Genomic DNA, 12396 nt, shown 5'->3' on the forward strand with positions numbered 1-12396 from the left:
TAGCAAATAAAAGAAAGAGAAGCATAATCCTCGCCTCCGTGTCCTTAATAGAATTGAAAATTCTTGGCGCGAATGCTAGCTCATTTTTTATCCCAAGCGAGAGGAAAGGCATTCGCCTCCTGGGCTTCCTGACGTCACAGATCTCTGCCCCCATTACAATGCCGATCTGCTGTGGCCCACACTCTCCCTGGAGGTGTCCATTGCTGTTTGTTTCCAGCCAATATTGAGTTTTAAAACTATTTCTCCTTGATATGCCGCCCCTGGGAAGGTGAGGGGTTTGAACGCATTCCCAGATGTACGCCATGTTGTGAATCTGAGAAAGTGCCAAAACGTAGAAGCGTTGCATGGGAACAACCATCGCAACGCCCATGGCATGCCTCCCCAACGCAGTGTGAGGCAACACAGCGACTTGCGCTACGAGGCCATGAAAAGCCACGCAGAGTGGCTTCACGTGTTCTTGTAGATATGGCTAACCCCTGTGTGCCACTGGAACGTCACAAAGAGTGACATCCCAGCAGTGCACAGGGCTTGTAAATAAGCCCCCAGTTCTTCCCCAGCTCCATGGGGGTTATTGGTTCATTGTACCATGTACAGTAAGAGGTGGTAAATGGAACCGGGGGGCTGTCTTGTGGTGGCCTGTGAGTGTGGGTGTCGGGGACAAGGAAGGCTGTCGGCTTGGGGAGGATGCGGTGGCACAAGGTCGCAAGGGGCCGGGGCCAGGCTAGACAGGCAGTCTGATCCTCGTGCAATCTTACTGGCCAGATTTTCTGCCTAGTAAAATTGGGCCTGATGTTCCTACTCCTGGGAGATCTGGGGGGGTGGGTATCTGGCATCAGTCATTAATGGACTGTGGGGGTATCTACCCAGAGATCCTGCTCTGTCTGACTCGTTTTCGGGCTGAAAGCAACCTGTAACAGCTGAAGAACATGGAAGAGCTTCTGTACAAGTCAAGCCAAGCATCATGGAGGTTAAATAAAACAGACACTTAGGGACTCATTTACAAAGAAGTGGCGTAGGGTATCACCGCAGGTCATTTTCCTGTGCTGCCCTACGCCAGTGTGAAAGGACGGGAATCTGCTGTATTTATAAGTTGCATTCCTGTCCTTTCAGCCAGTGATGAGGCACAATTGGCTGCCGAGCGCCAGTGCAGGCGCCCTTGCACCATGCTGCAAAGGTCTGCGTTGTTGGCGTGATTGTTTTTGCGCAGGCACAAAAACAATACGAGAGGTGCTTTCCTCTTTCTGTGTGTGCTGTAGAATGCAGCACACACAGAAAGCGGAACAAACGAGAGAAATGAAAATATTTCTCCGCGTTACACTTGCTCTTGGGAGGCATACGGTTGTGGCGCTTCCCCAGGTTTACGTGAGTTTGTGATTCAGGGCAGCGTCAAAATGCATGCGTGTTGCAATGCCCATAGAACGCCTCCTTGAAGCAGAGTAAAGCAACGCAGCGCTTTGTGTTGCTTTCCTCACTCCATATCCATGAGGCCATGAAGGGTCACGCTGGGGGCTTTGGGTCGCCTCATAAATGTGATTGGGAGGCCAACGCTTCCTGGACACTCCAAAAAAGTGACGCTCCAGTAGCGGCGCTCTCTTGTAAATAAGCCCCTTGGTTTCAAAGTAAAAACAGGAAAATTAATATATTTATGACTATATCAAATAGACGTAAACTCCATCCGCCTCTTTGAACGAGAGAGCTATGGACAGGGCGCATCCCCTCAGTCATAGAACCGGTGCTTTCCTACTTTGGTTACTTGCTCCAATATCCAGATACATTCAAGGCTTCGGGGTTGAGGGGAGTTACTGAGGAAAGATCATCCGAAGCTATAATTGCGGTGAAAAGGGTCTTCATATATCTTGTCAACCATTAGAACCATCGGAGTACTCTGAGGGCTTCATGAACGCGCCCCCAAAGATGGGGGACCACTTTGGACCTTTGGTGGGAGCATACAAGCAGAGCTGCAGTCAGGGCATGCGAGGGGGCCTCAAAGTTGCACACTGAGGAGTCCATTAACCACTTTAAGGGTGTAGGAACGCTGAACAGGATACTGAGGGATACCTCGGACCGGCGGGTCATGCCCATCTCCAGATGTGCGCATGGACCTCCTGTAACTGGGATCTTCACAGAGCTTGTTGACCCCAGATAAGGCTGATTCTCCCACTGAACTTCTGGAACTTTTCCCTATTGGGATGTCTCCGGTCAGTGGCTGGGTGCTCACAGTTGATTTTTTTAGGTTCCTCTCCTTCAGTTTCATCATTGATTAAGCTTGTTTTCACATGTTAGTCACATCTTCTTTCTCATTTTCCAACATTTCCTTTGCCTCTTCCCTTCATGAACCCTCTGATTCATTCATTGCTCTTTGAACAAATCACATTTCATTCCCAAGTTCTCATTCATAGTTTCTGGATGTGTGGAAAGCACCGGAGGGCTCTGCTGCTGAGGACATTGGGTGGTATTGTTTTTATGCTTTGGATCTCTTAACTTTTCCAGGGGTAACCTCATCAATGGATGGCTCTCCCTTCGGACTCATGTCCGCTCTGTACACCTCATCAATGGATGACTCTCCCTTCGGACTTGTGTCCGCTCTGTACACCTCATCAATGGATGACTCTCCCTTCGAACTCATGTCCGCTCTGTACACCTCATCAACGGATGACTCTCCCTTCGGACTTGTGTCCGCTCTGTACACCTCATCAATGGATGACTCTCCCTTCGAACTCATGTCCGCTCTGTACACCTCATCAATGGACGACTCTCCTTCGGACGAGTGTCCGCTCTGTACACCACATCAATGGTTGACTCTCCCTTCGGACTCATGTCCGCTCTGTACCCCTCATCAATGGATGACTCTCCCTTTGGACTCATGTCCGCTCTGTACACCTCATCAATGGATGACTCTCCCTTTGGACTCATGTCCGCTCTGTACACCTCATCAATGGATGACTCTCCCTTTGGACTCATGTCCGCTCTGTACACCTCATCAATGGATGACTCTCCCTTCGGACTCGTGTCCGCTCTGTACCCCTCATCAATGGATGACTCCCTTCGGACGAGTGTCCGCTCTGTACACCTCATCAATGGATGACTCTCCCTTCGGACGAGTGTCTGCTCTGTGCATCTCATCAATGGATGACTCTCCCTTCGGACTCATGTCCGCTCTGTACCCCTCATCAATGGATGACTCTCCCTTTGGACTCATGTTCGCTCTGTACACCTCATCAATTGATGACTCTCCCTTCGGACGAGTGTCCGCTCTGTGCATCTCATCAATGGATGACTCTCCCTTCGGACTCGTGTGCGCTCTGTACACCTCATCAATGGATGACTCTCCCTTCGGACTCATGTCCGCTCTGTACACCTCATCAACGGATGACTCTCCCTTCGGACTCGTGTCCGCTCTGTACACCTCATCAATGGATGACTCTCCCTTCGGACTCCTGTTCGCTCTGTACACCTCATCAATGGATGACTCTCCCTTCGGACTCGTGTCCGCTCTGTACCCCTCATCAATGGATGACTCTCCCTTCGGACTCATGTCCGCTCTGTACACCTCATCAATGGATGACTCTCCCTTTGGACTCATGTCCGCTCTGTACCCCTCATCAATGGATGACCCTCCCTTCGGACTCATGTCCGCTCTGTACACCTCATCAATGGATGACTCTCCGTTCGGACTCATGTCCGCTCTGTACACCTCATCAATGGATGACTCTCCCTTCGGACTCATGTCCGGTCTGTACACCTCATCAATGGATGACTCTCCCTTTGGACTCGTATCTGCTCCGCACACCTTATCAATGGATGACTCTCCCTTCGGACTCGTGTCCGCTCTGTACACCTCATCAATGGATGACTCTCCCTTCGGACTCGTGTCCGCTCTGTACACATCAATGGATGACTCTCCCTTCGGACTCATGTCCGCTCTGTACACCTCATCAATGGATGACTCTCCCTTTGGACTCATATCCGCTCTGCACACCTTATCAATGGATGACTCTCCCTTCGGACTCGTGTCCGCTCTGTACACCTCATCAATGGATGACTCTCCCTTCGGACTCGTGTCCGCTCTGTACACCTCATCAATGGATGACTCTCCCTTTGGACTCATGTCCGCTCTGTACAGTGTAGGCTCTTGACCAGGTTTGATTTCAATTTTGATTATTTTCTAGCATATTTGTAATTTATCCATTTCTTATATGAAAGATGGTGTCTCTTTCTGCCTTAAATCTTACAAGAGCTGACATTGTGTACTGAACAAGTGATTATTCCCTCTGACGCAGTAAGTCAGGGTTCAGGTTTTTATAACTGAGACGTTAAGGGCCTCATTTTTGAAAACTGTTGAATCGCTGCGTCAAAACAGTGATGCATCAGTTTCACTGCGCCCTCCTTGTGACATGATGGATGCATCATATTTACTGCATGACGCATCATATCGCAAGGAATGACAGATACGTCAGTATTACTGACGTAGCTGTCGGTGCAAAAGTAACGCATGGCTAGAGTGTGTCTGAAAACAGACGCAACTCCAGCAATGTGTCTAACTCCTGCTGTGAGGCAGGTGTAAGATATTGACGCAGTAGCATCCTAGAAGTGGCCCAGTGGAATCTGATAGATTTCACTGCGCCACTTCTATGTGCCTTTTTTACGAGGGAACGCCCACCCTGCATACATTATACATGACACAGGTATAATGTAGCGCAGGGGTTTACAAAGTGACGCATCTGCTTAGATGCGTCACTTTGTAAATAGGGCGCTATGTGGCACATTTTTTACACCACTGGTGCGTCACAAAAAGTGATGCAACGGCTGCGTAAAAGTGTTGCAAGGCCTCATAAATAAGGCCCCAAATTCTCAAATTGTGTTTTGAATCTTTCCTCACACGTTCTTTGTTGCCTGCCTGGTTCCTTGCTGTTCCTTCTGTCCCGCTATGATTGTAGAATATGCTTTCTGTCAGCATTCTCGGGGCGTCGTGTGATAGGAGGACATTCATGACTCCACTGAAGTACTGGCTACTAATCGATGGTCCCCTTAAGGATCTGGTCAACAGAGGAGCCACTCTCATCTAAGATCCTGACCCAGGCCGAGCTGTGCTGGGCATATATTGAAACAAATGACAGGATTGAAAGCGGGTTCAGGTATATACCATGGCATTGTTCTCCGTATATTGTGAATATACTAAATATAATTTACAAAACTGTTGGACCCGGCCTCGTGGCGTGGTCCTTAACCCCGTGGATTGTGCCCGTTCCCCGCCCCGGCCTTCACGGGCCACCCTTCTGAACTGCACCGAGGCCCTTCATCTTGAGCTGCACGAGGTCGCATACCCCTCGTGGCTCCGCCATCTTGTTGGCATCCACGTGACTCTGTGCGCCAGCCAGCGCGACCCCGCTCAACCCGGCCTCGACCCCAGCGAAGCCCCGACATCGAGGCACCACGAACTGGCCAGGGGGTGCCGCAGGAACCATTCATCGCCCCCGGCGGAGGACAGTATCGATGGGACCCCCAACTGTCCTCCCCTCTCGAGGTGTGATCGCCCTGCAACTCCCTTGGGCCTGGCGCCTCTCCTGCTGGGCGTCTGGCCACCTCCACCCGGCCTCTCCGCCCCCCTCGGGCGCCTGGGTCCGGACATCAAAGGGCTCCAGACCTATATCTGGGGCGACCCCGCCACAGATCGGCAGTTGTATCCCGGAGTCGAGAGCCCTGCTGATTGAATCGCGGCTGACCCCACGGAGAAGAACTCTTGTCGGAACCATCACGAGCCCTGCTGACTGCGTCGCGGCTCCTTCTTGTGAACACTTTGAACCACCTGGAACATCGGAGCCCTGCTGATGCTGTCGCGGCCCAACCTCGCTGAAACCTCCCTCGGAGCCCTGCTGACGACGTCGCGGCTCGAGCTGAGCAGAAACCACCTTGAGAGCCCTGCTGATTTGATCGCGGCTCTCCACGAACTGTACGCCGGAGCCCTGCTGACGCCGTCGCGGCTCGACCCCTCCGAGATCCGGAGGTCCTCCAGCTTGAGGATAAGAACTGGGCCCCAGGTACCCTCGTACCGCACTCCTGCCAAAGACTGTCCCGCTACCCCTACCCTTCCAAAGAGACACTGAGACTTTTGGTGGATCCCTCGATCCCTTCGTGTAAATATTGACCTCGTAACCTTTTTATTGCTGATAAAGATTTGCTGTCGTAAGACAACCTCCTTGAGTCCTGTGTGGTGGTGTTACTGTGCTAGTACGTGATAGGGGAAGGATCTCTCAGGAGACTTCTCGGCAGCGCTCGGCTACTTCGTACAGTGTGAGGGCCCCCCTTGGTGGTCTCGCCGACTCCTCGGGGTACGCCTTCCAACATTTGGTGGCCAGCGACGGGATCCGAGCCGAACGCAGTACGTACCAGCCAGTACCCACTAGCTACCCATCCAAACGAACAGCATCATGAGCAGCCAGGAAAACAACGCGACAATGGAGTTCCAGCCCGAACGGCTGGAAGAATTTACGCACAAAGAATTAAAACAGTTCTGCAAAGACAAAGGCATTGCAACCACCAGCCTAGGTACCAAAGAGGAGATGCAGAAAGCTCTGAGGGCATGGTTGGAGGCCGGGGCAGGCCCCTCCCAGGAAGAAGGTCCCTTGCCCCTAACTGAGACCACATCAACCGCACTGACTCCGGCAACCGGAGGAAGAAAGAGCCTAGAAACCGGCCTCTCCGAAGAAGAAATACGAGAGCGGGAGAAGGTCCGGAGCCACGAGCTAGAGCTCGCACGACTGCGACTGGACGGCGAACTCCAGCTGGCAGAAAAGAAACTGGCCCTAGAGCAGCTACGGCTTCAAGAGGAGATAGAGGAGAAGAGACGACACCGGGAGTTGGAGGAAAAGAAACTAACTCTTGAGCACGAGCGCAGTCTCAAGGAGCTCGAGATCAAGGCCAAGAACGGAGGGACCAACACCCCCAGTACTAGAGACACTCTACCGCCTTCCGAGACCAAGGTACATATCCCGAAAGAGGTCGTCAAGGAGTATTACAAGAATGACGACATCCAACAATGGTTCAAGGCCTACGAGGTGGCCATGACCTCTCATCGGGTGCCCCGAAAAGACTGGGGCGCGGGCCTGTGGGGGCGGTTCCTGAGTGAGGGTCGAGACACGCTGCTCCAGCTGCCGGAGGAGGTGATGACCTCATACGATCACATGAAGGAGGCCCTGCTCACCCGCTACGGGCTAACAGCGGAAATGTACCGCCAGCGGTTCAGAGACTGCAAGAAAATCCCAGGTACCACATGGGTGGAATATGTGGACTTTTTCAGTCGGGCCCTAGAAGGGTGGATCAAAGGGAGCAAAGTAACCACCTACGGGCAGCTGGTCGACCTCATCGTGTGGGAACATCTCTCCAACAATTGCTTCGTGGAACTGAGACAGCACCTCCTCGACAGCAAAATGACCGACCCGCGAAAACTTGCCGTCGAGGCCGATCGATGGGTCAACTCCCGGGTCCCCCGAAACTCAATGGGAGAGTACCAGAGGAACCCCAACGGACCCCCCCGCCAGCGCGGTGGGGGGGGAGGGCCGAACAGGAACCGAGACCCTCCCGCCGGGGCCCCCAGGAGCCCCCCTCGAGGGCCACCGCAGCAACAACTCTCCCCGAGCCTAGCCCGAAGGGGGGCGGCCCGACCCGGACCACGGCCACCAGTGACCTGCTACGGCTGCCAACAAACCGGACACTATGCCAGCGATCCGGTCTGCCCCCTGAATCGAAGAAACGGGGCCGGCGGGCCCCCGCCCCGACAGCTGGCGGCCGCCGCCCTGGGAGAAGGAGAAGAAGAAGAGGAGGCCCTCGACCGAGGGACCACTGAGTGGGAGCCGGCAGCCATGTCCCTGGTCTGCCTGGGTAGCCGAGAAATGGTACCCTGCACCCCCATCCCAAGCAACACCCAGAAGTACCGGCAGCAGGTCACGGTAAATGGACAACGGGCCGAAGCCCTTCGTGACACCGTCGCCAGTATCACCGCTGTCCGCTGCCACCTGGTGACCCCCGAACAGATTCTACCGAATGTGCTGTGCCCCGTCCGGACGGCCGACAACAGTGAAAGCCTGTGCCAGATGGCCCTGGTCCCCTTCGAGTGGGGAGGGGTGACGGGCCTGCTGAAGGTGACGGTACGCGACGACGCCCCTGTCGACTGCCTCCTGGGGAACGACTTGGAGAGTTCACCCTGGGCTCAAGTAGAGCGACGAGAGCACCTCCGAATGTTGGGACTGGCTGACTGGGCCTGCGCCATCACCCGGTCCATGACCGCCCGGGCCCCCCGCTCATCCTCGGCCTCCGGGGCCCCCCAGCCCGAGGGGCTCACACCCCCTCCCGCCAGCAGCGAGGGGGAGGCGGACACCGACCCTGGACCTAGCGAATCCTCCCCCTAAGAGATGGCTTCCCCGAGCGCCCTACCAGAGCTGACACAATGGCGACACGAAGGGGGCCCCACCCGGGAGCAGTTCCAACAAGAGCAGCAGTCCTGCCCCACTCTCGAAGTGGTCCGCCAACAAGCGTCCGCCCAAACCAACGGGGACCAGACCGGCACCCACTGGGTCTACTGGGCCGAGGGCCTGCTCTACAGTGAGCAAAAAGTGGCAGAACTCGGGGCCAGCCGAGTGCTGGTGGTCCCCCTCCGCTTCCGGGAGTTCCTGCTCAACCTGGCACATGATGTACCCCTCGCCGGACACTTGGGGCAAGACAAAACGTACAGTCGTCTGGTGACCCACTTCTATTGGCCCCGGATGCGGAGAGACGTGGACAACCACTGCCGGTCCTGCCAGACCTGCCAAGCCAGCGGGAAGACGGGGGGTCGGGTCAAGGCCCCCCTCCAGCCCTTTCCCGCCGTCAGCACCCCGTTCGAACGGGTCGGAATCGATATTGTGGGGCCCCTGGACCCCCAAACCGCCCTGGGCCACCGCTTCATCCTGGTCCTCGTGGACCACGCCACCAGGTACCCGGAGGCGGTCCCGCTAAGAACTATAACGGCCCCCGTGGTAGGCCGGGCCTTAATGGGGATTTTCTCCCGAGTGGGATTTCCCCGCGAAGTGGTGAGCGACCGCGGCACGAACTTTATCTCCAGGTACATGCGGTCCCTGTGGCAGCAGTTCGGGGTCACATACAAGTTCACGACCCCCTATCACCCTCAGGGGAACGGACTGGTTGAGCGGTTCAACAGAACATTAAAAGGAATGATCCAGGGCCTGGAAGAGCCCCTCAGGCGGAGGTGGGATGTCCTGCTGCCGTGCCTCCTGTTTGCCTATCGGGAGGTCCCGCAGAAGTCCCTGGGGTTCAGCCCGTTTGAACTATTGTATGGACACCCGGTCCGCGGACCGCTCAGCCTGGTCAAGGAGGGCTGGGAGATGAAGCCCCAAGGCGCCCCTTCTGACGTCTACCGATACCTCCTGACCCTCCGAAACCAGACCCGCAAGTTCCGAGCCATGGCCGAAGCCAACCTCGAGGCCAGCCAGGAGGACATGAAGCGGTGGTACGATCGGAACTCCTCTACCATAGAATTCGAGCCAGGTCAGAAGGTATGGGTCATGGCCCCGGTCGAACCCGGCGCCCTCCAGGACAAGTGGACCGGGCCCTTCAAGGTAGTGGAGAAGAAAAGTCCCGTCACCTACCTGGTCGACCTGGAGTCCCCCCGGAACCCCCTCCGGGTCCTACATGCTAACAGGCTAAAACCCCACTTTGCCCGGACCGAACTAAGCCTGCTGCTGGCGACCGACGAGGGGGGCGAGGACGACTCCGAGCCCCTGCCCGACCTCTTGCAGTCCAACATCCATGATGGATCGATCGAAGGTGTCCAACTCGCCTCTTCCCTGACTCCGGAACAGCGCAACGACTGCCAGCAATTGCTGCGGGACTACGCAGCCCTCTTCTCCCTCACCCCGGGGGTGACCCACTGGTGCGTCCACGACGTCGACACCGGGGAGAGCCCCCCCGTGCGACACAGAGCCTACCGGGTACCCGACCGAGTGCGGGCCTGCATCCAGGCCAAAGTAACGAAGATGCTGGCCCTGGGGGTCATCGAACCCTCCGACAGCCCGTGGGCCAGCCCTGTCGTCCTGGTGCCCAAGGCCGCAGCTCCCGGCCACCCTCCAGAGTTGCGATTCTGCGTGGACTACCGAGCCCTGAATGCAGTGACCAAGGCAGACGCCCACCCGATACCCCGGGCCGACGAACTCATCGACCGCCTAGGGGCCGCCCGCTACTTGAGCACGCTGGACCTCACCGCCGGGTACTGGCAAATCCAGCTCACCCCCGGCGCCCAAGAAAGATCCGCCTTTTTGACCCCGGATGGGCATTACCACTTTCGGGTGATGCCCTTTGGAATGAAGAACGCCCCGGCCACCTTCCAAAGACTGGTGAACAAGGTTTTGGCCGGGCTTGAGGCCTTCAGCGCGGCCTACCTCGATGACATTGCCGTATACAGCAACCACTGGGCCGAGCACCTCCTTCACATTAAAGCCGTCCTGGCCGCCCTCCAGCAGGCCGGGCTCACAATCAAGGCCAGCAAATGCCAAATCGGCCACGGATCCGTGACCTACCTGGGCCATCAAGTGGGGAGCAGGCAGGTGGCCCCCCTCCAAGCGAAAATAGAGGCCATCCAGGCCTGGGAACCCCCCACTACCCAGACCGCTGTCCGGGCCTGACTGGGCCTCACCGGATACTACCGGCGGTTTATCCGGGACTATGGGAGCATTGTCGGCCCCCTCACAGAATTAACGTCCAAAAAGCAGCCCAAGAAGGTGCACTGGACACCCCGCTGCCAAGCCGCCTTCGACACCCTAAAGACAGCAATGTGTACGGCCCCGGTGCTGCAGGCCCCTGACTACAATAAGGGGTTCGTGGTGCAGACGGACGCCTCCGAGTATGGGATCGGGGCCGTCCTATCCCAAGCCGATGAAAAGGGGCTCGACCAGTGGCCTTCATCAGCCGACGACTATTGCCCCGAGAGCAACGATGGAGCACCATTGAGCGGGAGGCCTTCGCTGTAGTGTGGGCCCTCAAGAAGCTCCGGCCCTACCTCTTTGGTACCCACTTCCGGGTCCAGACCGACCACCGGCCCCTGCGGTGGTTAATGCAAATGCGGGGCGAGAACCCCAAGCTGCTGCGGTGGTCCATCTCGCTCCAAGGGATGGACTTTGACGTCGAACACCAGCCCGGCAATGACCACGCCAACGCCGACGGCCTGTCCCGCTTCTTCCGCCTTGACGAGGAGAATCCCCAAGGAGATGGGTGACTCTCCCTGCCTTCGGCTGGGGGGGACGCCTGTTGGACCCGGCCTCGTGGCGTGGTCCTTAACCCCGTGGATTGTGCCCGTTCCCCGCCCCGGCCTTCACGGGCCACCCTTCTGAACTGCACCGAGGCCCTTCATCTTGAGCTGCACGAGGTCGCATACCCCTCGTAGCTCCGCCATCTTGTTGGCATCCACGTGACTCTGTGCACCAGCCAGCGCGACCCCGCTCAACCCGGCCTCGACCCCAGCGAAGCCCCGACATCGAGGCACCACGAACTGGCCAGGGGGTGCCGCAGGAACCATTCATCGCCCCCGGCGGAGGACAGTATCGATGGGACCCCCAACTGTCCTCCCCTCTCGAGGTGTGATTGCCCTGCAACTCCCTTGGGCCTGGCGCCTCTCCTGCTGGGCGTCTGGCCACCTCCACCCGGCCTCTCCGCCCCCCTCGGGCGCCTGGGTCCGGACATCAAAGGGCTCCAGACCTATATCTGGGGCGACCCCGCCACAGATCGGCAGTTGTATCCCGGAGTCGAGAGCCCTGCTGATTGAATCGCGGCTGACCCTACGGAGAAGAACTCTTGTCGGAACCATCACGAGCCCTGCTGACTGCGTCGCGGCTCCTTCTTGTGAACACTTTGAACCACCTGGAACATCGGAGCCCTGCTGACGCTGTCGCGGCCCAACCTCGCTGAAACCTCCCTCGGAGCCCTGCTGACGACGTCGCGGCTCGAGCTGAGCAGAAACCACCTTGAGAGCCCTGCTGATTTGATTGCGGCTCTCCACGAACTGTACGCCGGAGCCCTGCTGACGCCGTCGCGGCTCGACCCCTCCGAGATCCGGAGGTCCTCCAGCTTGAGGATAAGAACTGGGCCCCAGGTACCCTCGTACCGCACTCCTGCCAAAGACTGTCCCGCTACCCCTACCCTTCCAAAGAGACACTGAGATTTTTGGTGGATCCCTCGATCCCTTCGTGTAAATATTGACCTCGTAACCTTTTTATTGCTGATAAAGATTTGCTGTCGTAAGACAACCTCCTTGAGTCCTGTGTGGTGGTGTTACTGTGCTAGTACGTGATAGGGGAAGGATCTCTCAGGAGACTTCTCGGCAGCGCTCGGCTACTTCGTACAGTGTGAGGG

The sequence above is a fragment of the Triturus cristatus genome, chromosome 7, assembly GCF_964204655.1.
Source record: "Triturus cristatus chromosome 7, aTriCri1.1, whole genome shotgun sequence".
NCBI lineage: Eukaryota > Metazoa > Chordata > Amphibia > Caudata > Salamandridae > Triturus > Triturus cristatus.